This window comes from Podarcis melisellensis (genome assembly GCF_964234715.1).
Source record: "Podarcis melisellensis genome assembly, chromosome: W".
Lineage (NCBI taxonomy): Eukaryota > Metazoa > Chordata > Lepidosauria > Squamata > Lacertidae > Podarcis > Podarcis melisellensis.
In genome coordinates, this window is record NC_138535.1 from 34,551,211 (window position 1) to 34,576,740 (window position 25,530).

The 25,530-nt window shown below is 49.3% G+C and overlaps 1 pseudogene across 1 annotated transcript in view; it reads left to right on the plus strand.

The window, feature by feature from the left end:
* Positions 1-485: 485 nt before the first annotated feature.
* The window catches only part of LOC309361284 (inositol polyphosphate 5-phosphatase OCRL-like), a 65,474-nt pseudogene continuing 40,429 nt past the window's right edge, over positions 486-25,530 (plus strand). Inside the window, exon 1 of the transcript in view lies at positions 486-530. The product of the transcript in view is annotated as an inositol polyphosphate 5-phosphatase OCRL-like (transcript). The remainder of the gene's footprint in view (positions 531-25,530) is intronic.

Below are 25,530 nucleotides of genomic sequence, written 5' to 3' on the forward strand. Positions count from 1 at the left end.
TGACAAGACACTCAGGTTACCACCACAACTCCTCCCCCAACCCCTCCTTTCTGTAATGTATGCCTCCCTCAACCCCTCCTTTCTGTAATGTATGCATGATGTTTCTGGGGGTGGGCTTGATCTAGAGGAGGGGAATTTCAAAAGTTTTTATAAGACCTTGCACACTATTCTTCTGGGTCTTTCCTCTCTCCTGCAAGTGAGGGGAATACCCTGTTGCAACAGTTCAATAAAGGCCAAGCCTACAGGCTGCTGTTTTGCTCCAAGTTATCCTGGTTGGTGTCTTTGTTTTGTCCAAGAGAGCCCTCGGATTTTTCCTGTAACACCACAAAGCCCATCAAGGCCACAGGCTGCTAGCATGACTCATCCCGGCTTTCTCATCTGAGGGGAAAGAATGCACGGTCTTAAATGCTGGCCTTGGCAACTTGGCTGAGCTACCTTGGGCCAGTCCTTGGGCCAGCTTAGCCTCCCACCGCAGCCGCTCCAGGATGGGAACTGCGTCCGAGGAAAGCGGGAATCAGGCGGAGGAGGACGTCGGGTTGGGTGGGGATTGCCAGGAGCAGCACAATGTCCCTCCAACCCCCGGCTTCCACTCTCCAGGCAGGCGCCCAAAGTGGCCAGCTGGCAAGGGCTCTTTCTTACTCCAGCCTTGGCGTGCAGATCCCGGGTTCAGCCCCAGATCTCTGGAGCGGAAAGGCTCTTGGGCGTGAATATGAAAGGCAGCATCTGTCAGAATAGGGCATACTGAGCCAGTACAGATGAACGTGACTGTTGGTTCGCTTCCTCGGCATCCCAGAACTGTGAAGGTTGCCTCAACTGTTGAGCAGCACAGCTAAGGAAGAAGGAGTGGCGTGTCTCTGGGGGGAGCATAGCTCTCATTCCCTTCCAAACACACAGACAGGACAGTGTGGTCGCACCCAGGGAATAGTTCGGCTTTGGATCCATTCCAGTCCGGCTTCCGCGCTGGTCATGGGACCGAGACGGCTCTGGTTGCCCTAACAGATGATCTTCGTAGACAGCTGGATCGAGGCGGGTCGGGGCTGCTGATTCTTCTAGATCTGTCAGCAGCTTTCGTCATGGTCGATCACGAACTTCTGGACCACCGCCTTGCCAACATGGGGATCCAGGGCACAGTCCTTCAATGGCTGCGCTCGTTTCTCTCTGGTCGGGACAGAGGGTGGCGCTTGGGGGGGAATTGTCATCGCGCCACTCCTTGGTGTGTGGAGTACCTCAGGGTGCGATACTCTCCCTGATGCTTTTCAACATCTTTATGCGCCCCCTCGCCCAGCTTGTCTGGAGTTTTGGGCTGGGTTGCCATCAGTATGCCGATGACACCCAACTCTATCTGTTGATGGATGGCCATCCTGATTCGGCCCCAGACACACTGACCAGATGTTTGGAAGCTGTGGCTGGATGGTTACGTGGGAGCCGGTTGAAGCTAAATCCTTCGAAGACAGAGGTCCTGTGGCTGGGACGGGACGATATGGGATTGGGGGGGGGGCAACTCCCATCTCTTGCGGGGGCGCAATTAGTGCCAGCACCGTCCGTTAAGAGTTTGGGTGTAATCTTCGACACCTCCCTTTCCATGGAGGTGCAGATTGCAGCTATAACAAAGGCAGCATTTTTCCATCTCCGCCAAGCTAAGCAGTTGGCTCCTTACCTCTCTCGCCCTGACCTAGCCACTGTGATCCACGCGACGGTCACCTCCAGACTGGATTATTGTAACTCGCTCTGCGTGGGGCTGCCCTTGAGACTGACCCAGAAACTCCAGCGGGTGCAGAATGCTGCGGCGAGACTCCTTACGGGGTCTTCGCTGCGAGATCACATTCACCCAGTGCTATACGAGCTGCACTGGCTCCCGGTGGAGTACAGGATCAGGTTTAAGGTGCTGGTTTTAACCTTTAAAGCCCTATACGGCCTAGGACCCTCGTACCTACGGGACCGCCTCTCCTGGTATGCCCCACAGAGAAACTTATGGTCTTCAAATAAAAACATCTTGAAGGTCCCAGGCCACAGAGAAGTTAGGCTGGCCTCAACTAGAGCCAGGGCTTTTTCGGCTGTGGCTCCGACCTGGTGGAACACTCTGTCACAAGAGACTAGGGCCCTGCGGGACTTGACATCTTTCCGCAGGGCCTGCAAAACAGAGCTGTTCCGCCAGGCCCTTGGCCAGGGCGCAGCCTGACTCCCTCGCTTGGCAACCTCGCGGAGCTCTGGTCCAATGGTGGCCAGTGGCTTGAATTTAATTAATTTTATAATGAATGATTTTAGAGTGTTGTTTATGCTGTACTTTTGTACTGTTTTATTGTTGTTAGCCGCCCTGAGCCCAGCGGGTTATAAATAAAATTTATTATTATTATTATTATTATTATTATTATTATTATTATTATTATTATTATTATTTGCAGCAGCCGGATGGCTGGCTGAAACACACACCATTGCACTCTTTTTGAATGGGATTCACTCTGAATCAGCCAGTTAGTGAACTTGGTGCTCCTGTGCAACAAACCCACTACAAAACTGCTCTTCCCCGCACACTTCCAGGTCCCTCCAGCTGGGCTTTTTGAGTGTAATGGGTTTTTCTCACTCCAGAGCAGTTTGTCTTTAAGCTGAAGGTCACCAGGAAAGCAAGGGAGACCAGAAATATTGCATTTGTTGATATAATAAGCTTTTAATAACTCTAATACAATCTGAATCATTAGGGGTGCATTGCAGCAGTCATTGCAAATCTCCATGAGTCGCCTTTCAGCCAGAAGCTCTGCAGCACAGGTGGTTCTGATGATTCCCCTGTAAGGAAGGCTTACAATGTAGGAGGCTATGGGGCTTTGCGAGGGGGGGGGCATCATAGAAGTAGGCATGATGTGGGAAAGGGTTAGACCATGTTGCACCTCCAGCCGCAGAGGCAGTCTACCTCTGCCTACCCGTTGCGGGTGTCCCCAGTGGGGAGAGTGGGGCTGCATTTGGAGTCTGCTTGGGGCTTCCCTTGGACATCTGCTGGGCTGCTGAGAGCTGGACTAGATGGGCCTTGGTCTGATCCTGCAGGGCTGTGACAATAAGAGCCTGGAGTATGGCTGCTTTGCGAGCAATTCAGGGAACAGTAGTACAGAGTTGCATCTTCCTGGGAAGGGGCACGTGCTCAGCAAAGCTGTCTCTTGCTTCTGGTCCTAAGAGTTGGGGTGGGGACATGGAGGAAAGGGGTCTCTCCCCTGCCTCTCTCTGTGCCCGAAAAGGCAGATAGCAGAGGAAGCGAACCAATAGTCACGTTCATCTGTACTGGCTCAGTATGCCCTATTCTGACAGATGCTGCCTTTCATATTCACGCCCAAGAGCCTTTCCGCTCCAGAGATCTGGGGCTGAACCCGGGATCTGCACGCCAAGGCTGGAGTAAGAAAGAGCCCTTGCCAGCTGGCCACGTTGGGCGCCTGCCTGGAGAGTGGAAGAGGGGGTTGGAGGGACATCGTGCTGCTCCTGGCAACCCCCACCCAACCCGACGTCCTCCTCCGCCTGAATCCCGCTTCCCCCGGGACGCACTTCCCGTCCTGGAGCGGCTGGGGGGGGGAGCGCTCCCCACCCCCCTTTCCAGACTCTCCTCGTTCTTCTTCTTCATGCCTCGGGTGTTTTCCTGAGTGTATCTTCAAAACAACCCTCTGTGAGGGAGGCTAAGCTGACCCAAGGTTGCTAAGCCAAGTTGCCAAGCATTTAAGACCACGCATCCTTTCCCCTCAGATGATAAAGCCGGGATGAGTCATGCTAGCAGCCCGTGGCCTTGATGGGCTTTGAGGCAGCCCGGCCCCCTTCTCTGCAAGCAGGCTGCCTCCGGGGAGGAGCAGCACTTTTCTGACGGGACAGAGGCGCCCGACTTCCCCCTCCCACTTGCCGCCCGCCCCAGTCTTTCTCCTGCGGCTCACTTTAGCGGCTCATCCCAGGTGGGAATTCGGGTGGCGCTGCTTGCAGAAGGAGAAGCGGACACTCCCATTGTTCTTCTCAGGTAGGACTTCCGGGATCCAGACGAACGTTTTACCAAAAAGTAAGGCTCGACTACTGATTTCCCATTTAAAGGATGGCAAAAAGACCGAAGTTTGGAGGACAGGTGAAAAAAACCACGAATTACATATAAAGTTCTGCGAGATGCAAAGGAAAGCCTGCGTTTTAAACTTGCATTTTACAGCTTGTTGCCTGGTGCGGTTAACGGAATGGGGATATTGAGAAAGAAGAGACTTGGAATTAGAAGGTTAGGATTTCAGGGTTAGATGGCTTGGATATTTGTGGTAGATCAAGTCAGAGTAAATGCGCATCTTGAGAACCACTGTATTAGACGTGTGTGGCGTATTAAGAATCTGAAAATAGATATAAAGTTAGTTTATACGCAAAGACTCTGTTTCACCAGAAGACCCTTTTTATAGACAAAAGGGTGACGGATAAAGAGAAATGGTTAATCTACTGAGAGTTCTTAAAGTGAAAACGGGGAGATTGTAAAATTAAAACAAGGGGTTTCTCTTTTACACTTAATAAAAGAGGGTTGGGGTGTTGTTTACGGGTTCTTTTTCCGGGGGGGGGGGGGTTTGCTGTTGGTGATGTTTTTTTTTTTCCTCTTTAGCTTGGATTATATGATTTACGTGGAATCTTTATTATTTATGTGGAATTTTTTTCAATTTCGTTGTGTACTTTTTGATATTTTCTTCATTGTTTACGACTAGTTTTGTTATGTTTGCAGTTATGTAAAGTTTTATTTTTTTTGTAAGCTGCCTTGCACATGGTTTGAAATTTGGAAAGGCAACATACAAATAAATGATTGATTGATTGATTGATTGAGAGAGTCTAGTTGGAAATGAAGACCTGGGGTATGGAAGAGTGGAAGACGGGTTTTGAGATACAATTGTGCACATCATGTGATATCAAAAATGTACAAACTTTTGTTGAAATCCTAAATGGAAGAGGAACAGATTAAAAAGTGCATGATTAAAGGGGCAAGAGTTTCTCTTTTTTGGTTATATTGTACAGTTGGAATAGTGGTAACATATGTGGACTAAAGAGTTAAAATAATAATTGAGTTATGTCTTGAAATAGACTTTTAAATATATATATATTTAAGTATTGTTGGTATCTAACTCCCAAGAAGTTATTTAGAATACATGAAAACATACCAAATATTTGTTGGAAATGTCAAGAAGATGAAAGGACATTTTCTCGTGCTTGGTGGACATGTGAAATAGCTTAAAACATATGAGATACAAATACATACATTGTTTTTGAAGGTTCCTATTCAACTGTTGGGACTTACCGATATACAGAAAGCCTTTCCTGACTATAGCGCTGCAGCAGCTCCCAGCCAAGTGCTAGGAAATGTTCCCCAGCAGATGGCATGCTAGGAGGTCCTGCACCACTGGGTTTTTCAGGTATTCAGAGAAAATGTGGATTTTAGGACTTAGAAATGGGTCTGCAGCTTCATTTGGCACTGCCAGAAAAGACTGCCCCTTCAAATTCTGTTTCTAACGCGTATAATAATTTAATAATTATATTTTTAAATTATTTCTACCTGGCCCATCTGGCTGGGTTTCCCTAGCCACTCTGGGCGGCTTCCAGCAAAAGATTAAAAATACATTAAAACATCAGTCATTAAAAGCTTCCCTAAACAGGGCAGCCTTCAGGTGTCTTCTAAATGTCATATACTTGTTTATTTCTTTGGCATCTGGTGGGAGGGCGTTCCACAGGGCGGGCGCCACTACCGAGAAGCCCTCTGCCTGGTTCCCTGTAACTTCGCTTCTCGCAATGAGGGAACCACCAGAAGGCCCTCAGCGCTGGACCTCAGTGTCCGGCCTGACCGATGGGGCTGTATTGAAGCACAATAGGGGGGGGGGGTGTAGGGACTTTGCGCAGGTGATTGATGGTCAAGAAAAGGCAACCTTTGTGCTGTTTTATGTCAGGAGTTGGGAATTCTAGAAGTAGTATTCCTGTTTGCATGTTCTTACTTCCTGTATTGCTTGAATGAAAGAGGAAAACTTCACTTCCTAATTAATTATGTTAAGCGAGGCAAATGTTAGGTCAGGAAGCTCAGCGCAGTATACCCGAAGGAGCATCTCCACCCCCATCCTTCAGCCCGGAGGTCCTCCTCCCAGGGTCTTCTGGTGGTTCCCTCCCCGCGAGAAGCGAGGTTGCAGGGAACCAGGCAGAGGGAGGGCCTTCTCGGTGGTGGCAGCCTCTCTGTGGAACGCCCTCCCTACAGGTGACAAGGAGATGAGCAACTATCAAACCTCTGGAAGGCAGCCCTTTATAGGGAGGCTTTGAATGTTTGTTGTTTTAATATGTGTTGGAAGCCGCCCAGAGAGGCTGGGGAAACCCAGTGAGGTGGGTGGGGTACAAATAACACAATTACATTTATAGCCCCCATTTCCTGCAAGGAGGTCCAGTTGGTGTGCAGAGTTCTCTCTCCCCCCCCCCCCATTTTATCCTCACAACAACCCTTTGAGGTAGGTTAGGCTGAGCGTGAGTGCCTGGCCCAGGGTCACCCAGTGAGCTTCAGGGCTGAGTTTGAATGCCTGCCCCCAGCATTCCTCCTCTGCAAGGCCTGCCTCCTCCCATGAGAAAGTCTGCTCACACACTCTCAAGCCCCCATGGATGGCTGAGGCAGGTAAGGTTGTGTGTGTTGGAGGAGGGCAGGAGCAGGCAAGGTGAGCCATGCCCCCAAAGGAGGCAGCTGCAGCAGCCCCCTCCTCCTGCTGCCCTCCAGGAACAGGGCGGGGAGGGACCAGCCCCCAGGAAGGACATGTTTGCCTCCCTCTGCAGTGCTCAGAACAAGAGGGGAATGAGGCCACCCAGGCCCTCTGGAGCACAGAAGGGCTCACCATCCTTGACTTTCCCCCTTCAACTGCCTTTCTACCCAATCCCTCATTTTGAGGAAGTCTCCTCTTTTGACGTCAAATGTGACTGTTCTGGATTTCCTTAGCAATTGTCCACTTCCATACTGTGTATGTTGAATTTGATAGCACTGTGGTCACTGTTCCCATTTGATTCAACCACACCTACATCTTGTCAGTTGAGAGCATCAGGCAGAGCACCCAGCACCTACCGAAGCCTTTTTTTATTCCAGCAGGTCTTTTTAACGGAAGTCTGATGTCATCCATGTTAACTTTTTCTGCAATGTATTTCTCGTGTGTCACTTCAGAGATGATTATAGTCAAGTGGTGTATAAGCTGTTTAAATAGTAAATGGTTGAATGCAATTTTAAAAATAATAATTGTATAACAAGGGGGAAAGCATACTTGTATCTGACCATATCTTAATGGACACAGACCTTGATAAATAGCATCCTAGCCATAGGCTAATTTTGTGGAGTTTAAAGCTAAGCATACAAGTTCTCAAAGCATGCTTTGAAATCCATATGAACTCTAGTATGCTGTCGGGGGAAGAGGAAGGATGTGGTTGGCTGAAATGAAGTCCGATCCTGTACAGATAAATCACTAGTGGAAGCGCCAACAGAAACCTGTACAGATTCCACACGATCATGAGGAAGCCTGAATCTGGGCAGGACCTTGTCTCTTTGCCTGTCATTTGTGGCTGCTCCACCCAGGTCTGAGACGCCTTCCGGAGTGAAACAGTGATCGGGGGGGGGGGGGAGGCAAGAGGATGGAGCCGTCTAAAGCCCTCCGCGGGTACTTTGAAAACAGACTCCTTTTGTCTGGATCTTCCCTGCGCAAAGATGGGTCTGTATGCATTTTGAGCAGAGGAGGAGGGTCTGTGGAACTGCCCACCACTGCGGTGTACTGTTCCCAGGATATTAAAATAAAATAAAATATATTCAAAGTTATAACAAGACATATTATCCAAAAACATATAAAAAAATTGTGGATGCTTATTCAAAACCTAGCAAGGAGTCCAATTCACTTTGTTGCGTCTTCAGAGACTTTTTGAAAGGTTCCCATTCATCCTTAAAGTCATAGTTCTCCTTGTCCTGTAGCTTATATGTCAATTTTGCCACTTCTGCATAGTCCATCAACTTTTCTTGCCATGATTCTTTAGTTGGGGTTTCTTCAGTCTTCCATCCTTGCGCAACCAGAACTCTCGCGGCCATTGTCGCATACATGAAGATGTTTTTCAACTTTTTTGGCAGACCTTTCCCTACAATCCCCAACAAAAATGCCTCGGGTTTTTAAACAAATGATAAATGGGACATTATCTTCAATTCATTGTATATCATTTCCCAAAATGTTTTAATTACCTTACACTCCCACCACATATGATAAAATGTTCCCTCCTTTTCCTTACACTTCCAACATATATTTGAACTAGTTTTGTACATTTTCCCTAACTGCACTGGTGTTGTATACCATCTGTACATCATCTTCATGTAGTTCTTCATGTACTGTTCCCAGGATAGGTAAAGATCATTCAACAGTTTTCAAATTGAAAAGCGGTGTTTCATTTTGAGACCCTTTGTAACACCATCCAGTTCGCTTAACCACAACCTACGACCCTTGAGGTTTTTACTGAAGCAAAAGGATTGATTCCATCCCTGCATCAAACAGCTGTGATTTGAGGATCGCCTGTTTCATAGCAGCTCCTGTGCCCCTTCCCCCTGCTGCATTTGGCATGAAATTGCCGGTGATTTCCCCAGGAGTAAAAAGGCCTACCTACTCTGGGCTTATTCTTGGGAATTACTTTGCAACAAAGAAGAAAGCTTTTCGTCTTCTGTTTCTTTTCATTTTTATGTTTTCAAAATGCTTGATATCTGACACTGATTTCTGTATATTGTGTTTTCTTTGTTTTTCAAGCTTTCATAAAAATTAGCCTTTGAAACCAGCTGGTACACTGGTCAGAAGACTTGCCTTCGTGTCCACAGAATGGAGAGGAAAAGTTCGCCCAACGAATCCCTGGGTGCGACCCCAGAGACCTCCGGCTCCCACCTGGCTGAGCCTTCTCATTGCCAGCTCACTTCGATGCCCTCTGTTCCCAGAGATACCACTGGAAGAGCTGCTTCCCTTAGCCAAGAAGAGTCGGGGTCCCAGCAGCCTTCCCAGCAGGCCTCCCACATTTCCTCCTCCTTGGGCAGTGCTCCATTGCAGGTCCCCGAGCAGCTTGCCGAAGAAAGGCCCCATGGCACTGGCCAAAGTGCTTCCCTCCCATCTCTGGGTGAGGTTTCTTCTTCCCAGTGCACCACCCAGGGAATGGGTCACCAGCGTGCAGCGACGTTCTCTAGCCTGCAGTCTGGGAGTAGGAAAAGTGTGATCTGCTTTGCGGGCATCTCCTTTGAGAGTGCTCTCCAGGGGACCCAGGCTGTTTCCTCTGCCTCTAAGTCTCCAGAGGGGTCTGTCCCAGCTCCGAGCACAGCTGATCTGGCTAAAGGCGGCCAGGGGCAAGGCCAGGTAAGTCCAGATTGAGAGGTAGGGAAAGGGCTTTGAGGCTGTAATGCCCTCCTTGAGTCTCTCCAGCTGCTTTGGACAACTGCCCCCATCCCTGACCCCTGGCCATACCGCCTGGGCCTGGTGAGAGATGGAGCCCCAGAACACCTGGAGTGCACCAGGCTGGGGAAGGATGTCGTGAGGTGGAAGGCAAAAGGAAGGCAGACAGCCCATCCCGGGGTCGGTCCTTTTCCTCCTTCTAGCTTAATGGCTCACCTGAGCCGCCATCCTTTAAACTGGGGAAGCAGCAGCGGCTCATCAGAACTCACAAGTTAGGAAGTCCTATGTTATCGTCCCCATCTTCTTGTTATGTCCTGTTGGTGGGGAGGATCGTGCCACTTTCCTGTGGGTGGGCAGCCAGCCAGCAGCAGGCTGGCAGGTGGGCCCAGGGAAATGGCTTTGTTGGGGGAGCCTCAGAACTCATCCTCTGCATGTTTGTTCCCTGTTGCCCCAAAGTGGGAACTGTCTTGCAATTCAGGCTTGTGGCACACAGGTAGAGAAGGGGAGCCGTTTGTCTCTTCAGATGCCTGGGAGAAGAGAGCAGTGGGTGGGGGCAGCCTCTGCTCCCCCTTCTAGAAAGGAGGCCTTTGCCAACATGGGTGCAATTCTGCTCCATGGGGGGAAAATGTTTATCCATCATGGACTTGGGGGGATGCTGCTGCCAGCCAATATGGGCTTTGAAGGATATTTTTTTACTGTAGGCCTGCATTTCAATGTTTGCCTATTTTCGGACCTAGTTGTAAAGTACCTTGAGATTCCCACATAATAGGTTGCAGGTAAATACTCAAAAAATAAGAACTCCCCCCCCCCCCATCATGTTACAAAGTCAATTGACACAGAGCCTAAAATAATGCCAATGAGCTCTTCTACCTGGAAGTGCAACATCAGCCCTTCAACACATCAGCATGATGTGCAGTTGTCACACGGCTACGACTCATAAGCCATGAATGCAGGTCTGAATAGTGCCCCTTTGGAAACCCCCACCCTCCATGCAGAAAAAGAGCATCTGCCCCTGAAATCCTTTCAGTATAAAGTGTATGAATGACAGGCAGCTAAAAAACTGTCTCCTTGGCTATTTGGCTCATGTGTCTCATAGGACAAACTCCGTGGACGAAAACAGCCTTGCCAGGAATGTGAGCCGACTTTAATCCAGCCTGCCCTGAAATATCTCAGAAGTGAAGCAGGAGAAAGAGGCCCAGTTTATGGCGGTGAGCTGACTTGGTTTTGAGTAGGAGGGTGTGCGCTGCAGGGGACTGGTCTGCTTATGTGAATAGGCTGGACTACAAAATCTATGGCTACTCTTCTATTCTTTTCCTGCAAGCCGTCCTCTACAAGGAGATCCTTGGGCTGGGAGGGGGCTTGAAGTGACCATATTCCAGATGAGGGGGAGCATGAAGCCAGGCTCTGGGCTTTCGTTTCGTGTTGGAATGGAGATGTAAAATCACAACAGATCCACACCTGGGACCTTGTCAAAAGTCAAAAGTTTAAAATATAAAGGCTAATGGAATTCTATTTAAAAATCAAAAGTCGCTGTGGTGGTTCAAATTATAGTGTCAGACAAAAGACAAGATGGAAAAGAAAAGATAAGGAACAGAGAAAAGAGATAGAGAGAAAAGAAGAAAGAAAGAAAAAGAAAACACAAAAAATGCTACTGAAAATGGTTTGTTTGTTTGTTCAGAAAAGAGAAGGAAAAGAAAAAAACCAATGTAATAAGTAAATAGGAAAAGGGGGGAGTGGGGATGGAAAAGTAGTTATATATATATAGAATTTTTTAATGAGAAATTAAAAAAAAACTTTTTAAACTTTTAAGTGATAGCAGCTCTTTTGGCTGAGGTGTGGCATGCAGCTGAAACAGTATTTCAGGAAACTCAAGCATTCGGTGTGAATCTCCAAGAGCTTGAAGAGAAACTCCAGGCGTTGCCAGCAACACTCCAGGAGCCGCAAGCCAGAGGTATTTTTGAGAATCCTGTCTTCACAAATTCCGGGGACATGGCCCTCCCAGTGTTAAGGTGGGGAGGTGGGGCTGCGGGTTTGCAGAGAAGAGTCCAAAGTTAAAAATGTAAAGGCCTGGGGGGGGGGGTGCCCCGACCTTGCTGCAGCCGCCGCTGCTGAGGAGAGGGAGAGCACGACCCGAGAGAGAAGAGACCCAGAGGAAGGTCTGTCTGCTTTAACGCCTCATTGCTGAGCAAAAATCAGCGTTCTTGGCCGTTCCTGTGGCGTACACCCCTCCCCCCTTTTCTCCAGCTGGACGGCTTGTCTTTGGGGCGTTGAGGCAAAGCACAGCAGAGGGGATCCCCCTCCCCCCCACCCACTTTGTGGGAGAGCTTGCTTGCAGATAGGGATAGCGCACGGTTGGAGTGCCTTTTATTTGTAATTGCTCTGGTTGCTTAGAAGGGTAGTTGGCGGATGAAGTGAATCAAGTCAACTTTAATCGTTTAACCTGCCAGAAAAAGGGCCAGTTTAAAACAGCGGCTGTCTAGTTCACAGAGTTCCTGAACAAGCCTGCATGGAAACACCAGTTTCTATAATAACTGAAATGTGCTTTTCTCCTAATGCAGAGCACAATCCACAGCTTCAGGCAAGGCCATTTATATACCCAGAATCCAGAGCAGCCTTTTCTCATACGCCTCTGAAGTACCACCACTGCAACACCAGCGCTTGGCCTTCTGGCACCTGCAGGCTAGGGAAAGAGCTCTTTAGCACCCTGGGGTGGAGCTCCTTTTCAGCAATAGCACTGTCTGCTCATTCCCAACTTCTTCAACCAGTGCCTCTGTGCCTTCTGTAAATGTCTGGAGTAAATGTCTAGCAGGAAGTGTCTGTCCTCTCCAGGATGTTGAAATACCGAAGAAGGCGCCCAATAGCCCTAAGACGGGGGCGGAAACAGTACTTAAGCATGATGAAGCATTGCCTATGAAGGTCCAGGAGCTTGAAGAAAAAATCCAGCTGTTGACAGAAATACTCCAGGATCCGCAAGGAAGAGGTATTTTTGAGAATCCTGTCTTCACAAATTCTGGGGACATGGCCCTCCCAGTGTTAAGGTGGGGAGGTGGGGTTGGGAGTTTGCAGATAAGAGTCCAAAGGTAAAAATGTAAAGGCTAATGGAATTCTATTTAAAAATCAAAAGTCGCTGTGGTGGTTCAAGTTATAGTGTCAGAGAAAAGACAAGATGGAAAAGAAAAGATAAGGAACAGAGAAAAGAGATAGAGAGAAAAAGAAGAAAGAAAAAAAAACACACAAAAATTCCTACTGAAAATAGTTTGTTTGTTCAGAAAAGAGAAGGAAAAGAAAAAAAAACCCATTGTAATACGTAAATAGGAAAAGGGGAGGAGTGGGGATGGAAAAGTAGTTATATAGAGAGAGAATTCTTTAATGATAAATTAAAAAAAGCTTGTTAAACTTTCTAAGTGATAGCAGCTCTTTTGGCTGAGGTGTGGCATGCAGCTGAAACAGTATTTCAGGAAACTCAAGCATTGCCTATGAAGGTCCAGGAGCTTGAAGAGAAACTCCAGGCGTTGCCAGCAACACTCCAGGAGCCGCAAGCCAGAGGTATTTTTGAGAATCCTGTCTTCACAAATTCCGGGGACATGGCCCTCCCAGTGTTAAGGTGGGGAGGTGGGGCTGCGGGTTTGCAGATAAGAGTCCAAAGTTAAAAATGTAAAGGCTAATGGAATTCTATTTAAAAATCAGGTCAGGACAACAGATCCACACCTGGGAGCTTGATGGCAGCTGAAGGGATCCATGGGGATCCAGGGCAAGCTGCACTTGCTGCTCAGGTAAGGCCAGAAGGAGGCTTACCAGTCGTCCCCGGTTGCCAGGGACAGTCCCCGGACTCAGCAATCTGTCCCCGGCAGAAATGTGTCCCCGGAATGTCCCCGGATTTACGCCTGGGGACTTCCTGCGCTGCAACATGGCTGACGCCATGGCAGCAAGCAGCATCGGAGGTCCCAACTACATCCGGGGACATTAATTAAATCCGGGGACATTCCAGCCAGCCAATCCGCTGGCTGGGGGGGGGGTGCCCCGACCTTGCTGCAGCCACCGCCGCTGAGGAGAGGGAGAGCCCGACCCGAGAGAGAAGAGACCCAGAGGAAGGTCTGTCTGCTTTAACGCCTCATTGCTGAGCAAAAAACAGCGTTCTTGGCCGTTCCTGTGGCGTACACCCCTCCCCCCTTTTCTCCAGCTGGACGGCTTGTCTTTGGGGCGTTGAGGCAAAGCACAGCAGAGGGGATCCCCTGTCCCCCCCCCACTTTGTGGGAGAGCTCGCTTGCAGATAGGGATAGCGCACGGTTGGAGAGCCTTTTATTTGTAATTGCTCTGGTTGCTTAGAAGGGTAGTTGGCGGATGAAGTGAATCAAGTCAACTTTAATCGTTTAACCTGCCAGAAAAAGGGCCAGTTTAAAACAGTGGCTGTCTAGTTCACAGAGTTCCTGAACAAGCCTGCATGGAAACACCGGTTTCTATAATAACTGAAATGTGCTTCATTTGCAACTAAGTAGAGCCTCTCTGCTAATGCAGAGCACAATCCACAGCTTCAGGCAAGGCCATTTATATACCCAGAATCCAGAGCAGCCTTTTCTCATACGCCTCTGAAGTACCACCACTGCAACATCAGCGCTTGCCCTTCTGGCACCTGCAGGCTAGGGAAAGAGCTCTCTAGCACCCTGGGGTGGAGCTCCTTCTCAGCAATAGCACTGCCTGCTCATTCCCAACTTCTTCAACCAGTGCCTCTGTGCCTTCTGTAAATGTCTGGAGTAAATGTCTAGCAGGAAGTGTCTGTCCTCTCCAGGATGTTGAAATACTGAAGAAGGCGCCCAATAGCCCTAAGACGGGGGCGGAAACAGTACTTAAGGATGATCAAGCATTGCGTATGAAGGTCCAGGAGCTTGAAGAAAAACTCCAGCCGTTGCCAGCAATACTCCAGGATCCGCAAGGAAGAGGTATTTTTGAGAATCCTGTCTTCACAAATTCCGGGGACATGGCCCTCCCAGTGTTAAGGTGGGGAGGTGGGGTTGGGAGTTTGCAGATAAGAGTCCAAAGTTAAAAATGTAAAGGGTAATGGAATTCTGTGCTCCGAAGGCTTGCGGATTGCCGCCTGAAGCCTGGAGAGTGAGAGGGGTCTGTGCACACCGATCCCTCTTGCTCTCGAGGCTACGCTTTGCTGGAGAGGCGCTGCACAGTTTTCCCTCTCTGTGCAGCGCCCCTTCAGCGAAGCGGGAGGAGAAATGGAAGGGGCTCCGTTTCTCCTGCCACTTCGCTGAAGGGATGCTTAGCAGAGAGGGGGAGAATTTTTTTCCCCTGTTCTCCGCCTCCTATGGTCCGGTGCGTCCTATAGAGCGAAAAATACGGTATATATAGAATTCATTAATGAGAAATTTAAAAAAACTTTTTTTAAAAAAAAAGAAAAAATGAGTAATAATAATGAAAATGAGTAAATGAGTAAGAAGTGAATAGAAATGGATGAATAATGAGTAATAATGTATTAATAAAAAAGGGAGGGTTGTGTGTATAACTAAAGAAGAAGGAGGAGAGAGAGAGAGAAGGGAACAAGAAAAAGGGGCAGTTTGAATTCTCCTGTGGGACCCCCAGGGCTTGGTGTCGGGTCCCTAGATCGGGGCTGAGGCGGCCGTTCCAGGAAATGGGCTCCAATGGTTCAGGCCGCCTACCTGGGTTCATAGGGCTTTAAAATACGGATAAGAAATGGACTGAAAATAAACTAAATAAAATAAAGCATGGGTTTTGCTGTGCCCCCCTGCACTGGCAGGGCAGGGTCCACGCCGCGTTCTTCTAGCCCCCAGCCGGTCCCCGGTGCGCGGTTCCTCTGCTCTTTTGCTCCAGCCGCTGGTGATATTGGCTTGGGGTCGGAGCTGGGCTAGCTGGGGCGTTCCCTCCGGGCTTCCCTGTCTCTCCCGATCCCCTCCTATCCTTACCAATACAGTCGTACCTTGGATCCCAAACGCCTTGCGTCTCGAATGTTTTGGCTCCCGAACGCCACAAACCCGGAAGTGAGTGTTCCGGTTTGTGAATGTTCTTTGGAGCCCAAATGTCCGACGGGGCTTCCGCGGCTTCGGATTGAGTGCAGGAAGCTCCTGCAGCCAATCGGAAACCGCGCCTTGGTTTCCGAATGTTTTGGAAGTCAAACGGACTTCTGGCATGGATTCCGTTTGACTTCTGAGGTACCACTGTATATCTTCTCGGAGCAGGGGCAATCCCATTGCCGCCTTCAGTTCTGGTAAAGCTAAGAATTGCTTGTGCAGATCTTGATGCCTTCAAGGCCGAGGCTGTCATCTGATGAGACCCAGTACTCCTATCAGAGAAGCAAATCCTCAAATACAGTCATACCTCTTCTTCCGCTCGGCTCAGGTTACGTCTTTTCAGGTTGCGTCCCGCGGCGACCCGGAAGTAACGGAACGGGTTACTTCCAGGTTTCGCTGCTCGCGCATGTGCAGACGCTCAGAATGACGTCACACGCATGCGCAGAAGCGGCAAATCGCGACCCACACACGCGCAGACGCGGGTTGCGTTCTGCTCATGATGCGAACGGGGCTCCGGAACGGAGGCCCTTCGCAACCAGAGGTACCACTGTAGTTGAAATGCCTGGCTTGTTCAATGGCTTGTCCATTTAGGAGCCATTTCTGCTTCCTGGGCTGTGCCCCCAATACTACGGCTTTTGTCTTGGAATAATTTGTATTCAAATCTTTGTTACGACACAGTCTCCCAAAGTTCTTTAGCAATCGCCTCATACCCACTTGCGTTTGTGCTAACAACACCGTATCGTTGGCATGTAGCAAAATGGATACATTATGGGATAAAACTGAAACAGGGAAATATCTGGCCATTTGGGTTCCTTTACTACACCATTTACATAAATGTTAAAAAGCAGAATTTTAGAAAGTATTTCAAAGTGTTTAAAATGATTTAGGAATTACAAGGTTAACTTTTTTAAAAAGATATTAAATAGGTTTTAAAAGCCTGTATGTGTAACTACTGATGATGTTGGGGGGTGGCGGCAGCTGTGGTTGTAAGACTCCCTTAAAACTGATTTACAGTGCTGGCTCTTGGGGACTGAAAGGGCACATAAAAAGGCCTTGCCCAAATTAAAGAAAAACCAACAAACAACCCCAGTCAAACAATTAGAAAAAAAGCCTGTGGAGCTCAGATGAACAAGCCCCACTTTGGTGCAACTTGACCGGAATGGCATGCACAGATGCTCCTTTCTTTTTCTCAGTGATTACAGCTCTTTTGGCTGGGGTGTGGCATGCAGCTGAAACAGTATTTAAGGAAGCTCAAGTGTTCCGTGTGAAGCTCCAGGAGCTTGAAGAGAAACTCCAGGCGTTGCCAGCAACACTCCAGGAGCCGCAAGCCAGAGGTATTTTTGAGAATCCTGTCTTCACATGGCCCTCCCTCCCAATGATGTTGGGTTTCAAGTCCCATCATCCCTGATGAGCGCTGGCCATGTTGGCTGGGGCTTAGGGGAGTCCCACCACAGTCTGGAGCCCAGTTCAGTGCGCCTTTGTGGGCAGCTGGTAGCCATGCCAGGGTCGCCTTCGCTGCGTGGAAGGGGTGGCCTCCCCCCCACCCCCACCCCATGCGCAGGAGACCAGAGGCCAGTAGCAGACTGCGCATGTGCCTCTGAAGGGCACAAAGGTTTGCTGCCTCCTTGTGTGCCCATTTTCTTGCCAAAAAGAATAAAAATACAGCATATGGTTGCACATACCAGGCACCAATTTTAATGGTGGTTCTTTGGCTTTTCCTTCAGGTGAGGAACACGAGGAGGAGGAGGAGGAGCAGCAGCAGGTGGAGAAGGAAAAATAAAGAAAAGGGGGGGATATATATTTCCCTATATATTTCTATTCTTAGTTCTATGTATTGCTCCTTTATTTAATAAAATTTATTTTTAAAAGCCTGCAAAGTGGTTTACCAAAACAAAAAACAAAAAAACCACCACAGCAGTAAAATTAAGAAAAATCAATAATCCTACTTTAAAACATACAAAATCTAAAATATTAAAAGAGATGAAAATTACTTCAACTTCCTAAGCTTCTAGGTATGCTTGCCTCAACAAGAATGCTTTTAGCAGGTGCCTGAAAAGCGTCTAGCAAAGGCACGTGCTTTGTTGCAAGAGGCGGGGAGTTCCAAAGGGCAGGTGCTGCCACACTAAACCATGCAGTACAGATATTCTGCGGAACCTGTGGTAGCGCTTGAAACTGTGAGAATTCCAGCTCCATGATTGCAGTCATGGGATTGTTGTCTATGTTTTGACTCCACAGAGTGGGAAGTGACGGCGACAGGATGTTTGTGTTCCTGTGTTCCGTGAAGTGGGACTATTGTCCTTTGTTCTTTTTCTCTTTGCTGTCTGATGCTCGAGAGAGAGGGAGCCATGTTGCAGTGCTCCGTGTGTATGTTGATATGTAAATAAAGTTGATTAGCCAAAATGCTGAGTTGCTGAGGTCTGTCACGCATGATGCACAAACTCTGCGGATCCCTAAGTGTGCCGGTGTCACTTGGCATCAGTCGCTGTGATGTTCGGGCTGAAGAAAGCTTATGAAGATCCCAAACGATCAAGATTCCTTCTGCATTTGCAGCGCTGCCCCCAAAGTGACCCTTTCAATCCACATGGTAGTCCAGCTGTAGGCGCTGGTCTTCCAGGCAGAATGAAAGGCGCACCCACCGATCCCGCTTCCTTCCTCTCCCCTTCCTGCCCCCCTCCGTTCTTTGCTCACCTGCCTCCTTCCCGTCCTCTCCCCTGCCTGCCTCCTCCAGCCGGGAGCGCCCACCCATGACTCCCAGCTTCCCAAGCCACCAGTGAATGCCCCCCCCCCCCGCAGGATGACACCCTGCTCCGCCACTGCTCTGGAAGAAGCTGTTCTGCTGAGAGCAGGACATCTCTGAAGACTCGGCTGGGGTTCTGTAATCTCTGGTGATACATCCCACTGGCTGAGGTGTGGTGAGCTGCAGACTGACTCCCACAAGTCACCAGCTGAGAGGTCCATGGTCCAGATGCCACTACACCCCTAGGTGCTGAAAAGTACCAACTTGAATGGCTCTGAAAGGAAATCAGACAAATTCAACCTTGAGATTTCTATGCTGTCCATCGGACTGGGTTGCCCCAGCCATTCTGGGCAGCTGCCTCACTCTGGCTCATCAGAGGTCCGGCCCTGCTTGGGAATATGAGTGGGAGAGGGCCATTGCACTCAGGTCCTGCTTATGGGCTTGTTGTGAGCCTCTGCTGGGCAACTATGGGGAACAAGGTGCTGGACTAGATCATCCATTGGTCTAATCCAGAAGGACTGTTCTTACATCCGGGGTGGACTGGAGGCAACTCCAACTTGCAAAAAGCCCTGGAACACCAAGAATTGCAGACTCCCACACTCGCAAGCAAATGAGCTATTGCTTCGCTTCTTAAACCAAAAGAAAAAAACAAACCCACGTCCAGTAGCAAACAGACCAATGAAAGTTGCATTTTTGCGTGGGTAGGAAGGGTGTCATTTTCCTTTGGCTGATTTAGGTCCTCGGCTTTTAGACTCCAGAACTGGCACAAACAGGGATGGGACTCTGCTTAAGTTCAAAGGGAGGTATGATTGGCAGGCAAGGTGACACAGCCAGTTAGGTGGGAGGGAGGAGGAGGCGGGTGGGGAGGTCACAAGGGAGGAAAGAGCTGTGCACCTCAGCTCGGAAGTATTTTGGAAGAGTGGAGGGGAACAGAGGAAACCTTTCTTCCCTTGCAGTCTTTTCTCTCCCCCTCCTTTTTCCTTTTTTTCCTTTTCTAAGAATATGCTACACGGAATTTCCGAGGGGGGAATTCGCTAGGGATCTCGCCTTCCCCAGAAACCCCTCCTCATAGCTAGGGCGCGGGACAATGAGCTCGAGAAAGCCCTTTCCTTCCCCTGTCGCACCAAGCACCACATCTTTTTTTAAGAAGAAAAGACCCTGCTTCCCTCTTTCTGGTATGAAAGCCTATCAATATGAGCGGGGACTTGGGCATGAACTCTGTATTTACATACTGCTGCGTATAGCCCAATCAAAAGCATCGGATTTGGACAGCTAGCCAATAGCGCTTAGCGGCCTCTAGTGGACAGAATCTGTCTTGGGCCGCTGCCTGTTTCCCTTCTGCGGAGCAGCGGAGCTTCGCCAGCTTGACTGAGCTCCTGAGTGGCCGCCGGCTGAGAGAACAATGGACTCCGTCCATCAAAAGCCCATGAACTGGTTTCTATTGCCCAAAGTGATCCTTTGTTGCAAGAAATCTGTCAAGCCACTTCACCTATGGAATGCTGGCTTAGGAAAAGCCCCTCACTTCAGAAAATCCACCCCCTGCATCAATTTCCTCCATTCCAACGCCATTCTTGCCCTTAAGGAAAGGACTCTTTCCCCCTCTATCTCCCGCCAGAATCCCTCAAGCGTGAGGACACGTGTACACCCAGGGAAGTGCCCAAAGGTGACACTTACTGAGCAGTTAGTTGGCCAAAGAAACCAAGAGCCCATCCCCAGGCTTGCCCCAGGGTATGGATGTGCAGGAGGGACGCGGGTGGCGCTGCGGTCTAAACCTGGCGCTGTGATCTGTTGGTGAAAACAGTACCAGGAGACTCTTTCAGGTGGTTCATAGTCTAACAGAACCACCTTTGCCATCAGGGTCTGATACAGAGTCCAAGATCTCCTGTCATGACTCCTGTCATGAGATAAAAAGAGGTAGACTCCACCAAGGGAGGAGGGTGCCAGAGCTCTTCCTTGCCAGTTCCCGGGGCCACGTGGAGGAGGGGGTAGGAGGGAGGGAAACAGACGGAGTATGCATGCGCATTCGACTGCCCAATGGCATCCACATCACCCAGGGGATCACAGCCACAGAGATGAGAAAAGAAGAGCCACCCCATTGTCTGGAGAGGTCACTTACCTGATCGCATGGACAAGCCGTTGTCATCGGACCCCAGTGATGGAAGCGTGCAGCTGTATTGAGGCAGCACCAGGTGCTGAAATTGTGCACCTCTAACAATTTTGTGCCTGGGGCAACTGCCCCTGTGCCCCGCAGCCCACTACGCCACTGGGTCTAGTCAAGTAAAGTGAAGTTGATCCTCCACTGTGGGTTACTTTTGTTCAAAGCAAGATTCCTCTGGGGGGAGAGGATGTTGCAAAGTAAGTCAGAGGCAAAGCAGCCCCAAGCCAGGTTCTGTGTTTGCACACATGATTTGCAGTGAGCCAAGGGCTGAATTGCTGCTCTTGTTTCATAGCCCAGAACAGCAGCTGTAGGCGAAAGGTCTCAAGTTAGACAACCAGGTCTTGGTCAAGGCATCCGCTGACCAGCAGGCCATAGAGAAGAGGAACGTCAGCATTTCAACTCTGAGCCAAAAGTTTGGCTTTTGCTATTTTTGGACACCCTTGGTCATGAGCCAAGTGTGATTCTCGAACTGTGAATGCTGACTTTGCCAAATCCACACAGGCCCTTTTCATCTCTCATGCTCAGGAAGTCGCAGCCAGAGCTCAGGAGAGGATTTTTCATTTGCTCCTTTTCCATGGGGTGGGGAAAACTCAACACTTTTAATCTTGTCTTATTGTTATGCAAATTGGGTGGTCCAAAAGAAGGAGACTTATAGCTGCACCCTCTCTTTAGCACAGATGGCCTGCAGGAGAATTTCCTGTCCTTAAAAGTAAAACTGAACTTTTTTGGCAGTGCAACTGCAGGGAAGGCATTGTCTGCCATGTTTGTAGTTGAAGGCAGAGCTTGGGGGGGCAGGAATGTTCAGCAGAGGGCAACCAAAATTATCAAGGGGCTGGAGCAACTCCCAGATGAGAAGCTAAAACATTTGGGGCTTTCTAGTTTAGGGGGGAAATGAGTAAGGGAGGACACGGTCAGGGGTACACGCATAGTGTAGAGAAAGTGGAATGCTCACAAGGCTGAGGGACTAGGCAAGACCAAGGCTATTTCAAAACCAGTTTTTAGGTGCATTTAGCTTTGTGTTCTATAGCTTTTAGCCCAATATTGATTGATGGGGAATGGAGGCTTATTTGGGGATGGTTTGTGGTGCGCAGCCCTGTCTTGTCTTGTCCGTGTGTGTGTGTGTGTGTGTTTTCAAGGGCTTTTGGCTTGTTCACGGGGATCCTTCAGAAGGAAGAGACAAAAGAGTAGGGGCATTTTAGGACAACATAACAAAAACTTATGCAGGCATAGCCTATTTCATCAGAAGCATATAGGAGACTGAGGAGGTTGATTGATAGTTTGAGGTATTGGTTGAGGCTAAGGCACCTGAAAAATCATATCACCCCTTAATGGATGGCTCTGCTCTGCAGATGACGGCTTCCTGCAGGTACCATCTTATCGGGGGTCCCTTCTCTGCTATCTTTTCAATGCCTACTTCCTCTTCCTCTTTCAAGAAGCCTTCTAAGGAGAGATTTTTCTTAGTCTGCTTCTGTGTAGGAACCGTTTTTGGATGTTTTGGTTGTTTAACTGTTGTGTCTTTGCTGCCCTGGACTCCTTTGGGAGGAAGGGTGGGATAATATAAGGAGGCCGAGTAGTGCCTCCTGCCCATACCTGAAGGTTTTGTGGAGGCGCCAGAGCCTCAGTGTCTCAGCACCTGCATTGCATGCAGAAGGTCCCAGGTGCAGTCCCTAGCACCTGCAGTTAGAAGCTCAATGTAGGTAGGAGCCTCTCTCTGCCCAAGACCTTGGAGAGCTTCTGCCACTCAGGCCGGAAGTGGGCAATACTGGGCTAAATGGATCAATCAGGTTTAGGATCAGGGACTTGCTTCTCTTAAATGAGCTACCTTCCCAGGTGGATGAGCCCCACTGCTCGTCACTTCCCTCTACAGCACGGGCAGAAACCACCTTCTTGACTGTTGGACCCCCTAGTGGTCTCATCAGCCCAATTGGCCGGAGCCTGGCTGTCAGGGCTGATTCAGCTGCAGTTCAGCATCAAAACTCAGAGATGAGCAGTAAGGTGGACTCTTTCTTCAGAGAGACAAAACCCGACAGAGAAACTCCACAGGCAGGACTAGCCCCAGTTGCCAGAACGGAGGATCTTAGCCTCCTCTTAAGGTAGGGCTATCAGACATCAACAGCTTCTGGGTCTTCCTTTAAGAAGCTCAACAATTTGGGGGTCTTCCTAAAAATAGCGCCACAGCTTTCGGGGTGTCTTGGTTTCTACTATTAGAAATATGGCATCCCTATCCTAAGACTCCTCCTCAGTCGGCTGACTTCCCAACAGTCATGGAGGGGCTCTCTGTGCCTTTTGTTCTGCTCCATGTAATGCCTCCCTTGTTCCTGGGGACAGAGGAGGAGGGGAGAAGGGAACAGTGGACATGGCAGGTGCCTGGGGATCTGTTGCAGCCTCAGCCTCCACCTCCTTCTCCTCCTCCTCAGCTGCCTCAGTCTCCCTTAAACCTGTTGCTTGTTTAGCCTCCAAGCCATCTGCTCCCCCTTCTTCTTCTGACCTGTCTCCTGCACCCCACCAGCAGTCTCTTGGCTTGGAGCCTTCCCACTTTGATGCTTCCCTCGGGGGTTCCCTGGCTGTAGCCTCCCACCATTCCTCCTCCTCTAGCCAGTACCCGACACTAGCTTTGTCTACAGAGGAAGCCCCTAACTCACTGAGGGTTTGAGACCCATCTACACCCCTCACCTGGTTAGCCCACCAGTTGAAGCCATTCCTGGGGTGTGGCTGCTGCTGCAGGCTGACAGTTTCTAAGAGAAGAACTGTAGTGACCAAAGGTGGACAAACTACCCCAGAAGGAGCACAACGTGCCCCCCACCAGAGGTACTACCCCTCCCCTCACACCCTTGAGTCATGAAGGACAGAGAGTGGAGAGTTGAATGTGTGTAGAAACCAGCCTTCCTTAGGAAACCAAAGTTTACATTCATCACTCCACCCACTTTCACCTGTGGCCCCTTCCACCACAGGCACACGGCCCCTGGAAGGCTTCCCAGAGGAGAATATGGCCCTTAAGACTGAAAAAGAGTCCCCAACTCCAAACTAGTGACGAACTGCTATTGATGGCTCCAGCTGGAGGTGGAAATCTCCCTCTAAGCTCCTTCTCAGATCCATGTTCCCTTTCAACAACTGGCTTCCTCCTGCAGGTCAGACAGTCCCCTCAGTTCAAGGACCCATTGTTTCTCCATGTGCATTTTCAGCAGCCTCCCATGTGACTGCCAGTGATGTCATTTTTCCCATCCTCAGATTTTGCCCCACCCCCGGCAGCCTAAAATTCTAATCAGCTTATATCTTCAAAGGAAATAAGACATCTCCATCTGAGCAAGACCTCCATGTGGCTGGGGTATTCTGGGGCTTCTGTACCTTGAACTAATAATTTCTTGTTTGCATGTTCTACCCCAGCTGCTGCTCCCTGTTCAGTTCAGCTGGGGGATTAATTATGCCTTGTCATTTGATTCGTCAGGGTCTGTTCCATACATGTCTAACTGGTTTGAGCGAAAGGCTTCTCAGAAGCTAGGGCATGTCATAAAAGACAGCAATGTACAAAAGCGGGTGGAGGGTGGACATTAAAATCAGTCCAAAGAATTCAAATGTCTGGGTGCTCAGGAAATGTTTAAATGATAGCACAGAGCTGTTGGCATAAAAAAGGTCTTCAAGAGATGCTTGAAAGTCAGCATTTCATTCCAGATCAGCCTTCTCACGGATTCAGTCACTTGTGCAGACAGCTCAACTTCTGCAACCAATGACCTCCTGCAGAGTGTAGCCACAAAAGAGAGTTTTGGGAGGACTGGAGGACAGGCTTGCAGTTCATTCAGGGCGGAAGCAATGGGAGAAGGGCCATAGCTTAGTGGTAAAGCAGCTGCTTACATGCAGAAGCTCTCCGGTTCAATCTGTTGTATCTCCAGCTAGAATGTCCTCTGTCTGAAACCCTGGAGAGTTTTTGCCATCCATTGTGGACAAGACTGAGCTAGATAGAGCCATAGTGGGACTCAGTATAAGGCAGCCTCCTATTGTCCCAGCAAGAAGCCTTTGCCACGCACAGAGGACTCCTTTCAGACATGAAATAAATAAAGCTGCCCTGGAAAGGGATGCTGAAAATTAGAAAGCCCTGGGACAACAAAAGACTCGGACACAGTGCCTTTAAAGCACGGACCTGGGCCTAGGAAGCATGGGGCACCAGGAACCTGTGGCTGAGCCTTGAGAGACTGCTGTCCAAGGTGCTGAAGGGATTGAATACCAAGATGCAACTGTTAGCATGTCAAGGGGCATGATGGTGCTTTGAATGCATAAAGCAGATGCGGCCTAACTTGCACAGTTGCAGAATGAACTGAACTGAGCTGGAAGAAGCAGGACTACATGGGATGTAGAACGCTATACAGCAAATGGCTCGGGGTGGCCCACTGGGAGAGGCACATGATGCAAAAAGCGGCAGTTCCAACCCATTCATGGGAAAGAGAGCTCTGAAATCCTGGAGAGCAGACCTGGAGTGGCAGACCATACAGAGCTAGATGGCCCAGTGGTCTCACTGGCTTTTCAAGCCAGAACACAGCTTCAGCGCCCCCAGGACAAACCAATTTTTAATCCCCCAAACACTTACTAATCAGAGTTTCCTTTTTAAAGCGACAGTAGTTCAAAGCATTGACTAGGGGCTGTTCAATGTTCAAAGGCACTTTGGATGCCTTGACTTGCAATCCCTACAACAACCCTGCAGAGCAGTTCAGTGTTATCTCGAGTTGCAGAATAGCGAGGCGCGATGCCGAGGCGGACGCAGGGTGGCCCACCTAAGGAGTTCATGGTAGGGGGACCTAATGAGGCCAAACTCCGCCTTTTGCAGCCCACTCCTGCATATTGTAATAAGCAAAAACCTGTCCTTATTCCCTTATGGGGAACACAAGAGCCCTTCTAGAGTCCTTTGTAGGCTCTCCATCGGTCGGAGAAAATAGCAGAGGCCAAGCAGAGAAGATTGAGAAGCAAAGCAGCTAGTAAGCCTGATCTTTATTGAACTGTTGCAACAGGGTGCTCCCCCCACAGGCAGGAGAAGGAGGAGGACCCACAACAAAGATGTGCCTGCCCTTATAGAGACATTTTAAATTGCCCGCCTTGGAGGCCAAGACCACCCCCAGATACATCGTACCTACATCACAGAAAGGGCGGTCTACAACAGACATCTGAGTGTGTTGTTTACCTCCTGTCTGGCAGGTGACCTGTTAGTGCTCACTTGATTGGGTACCC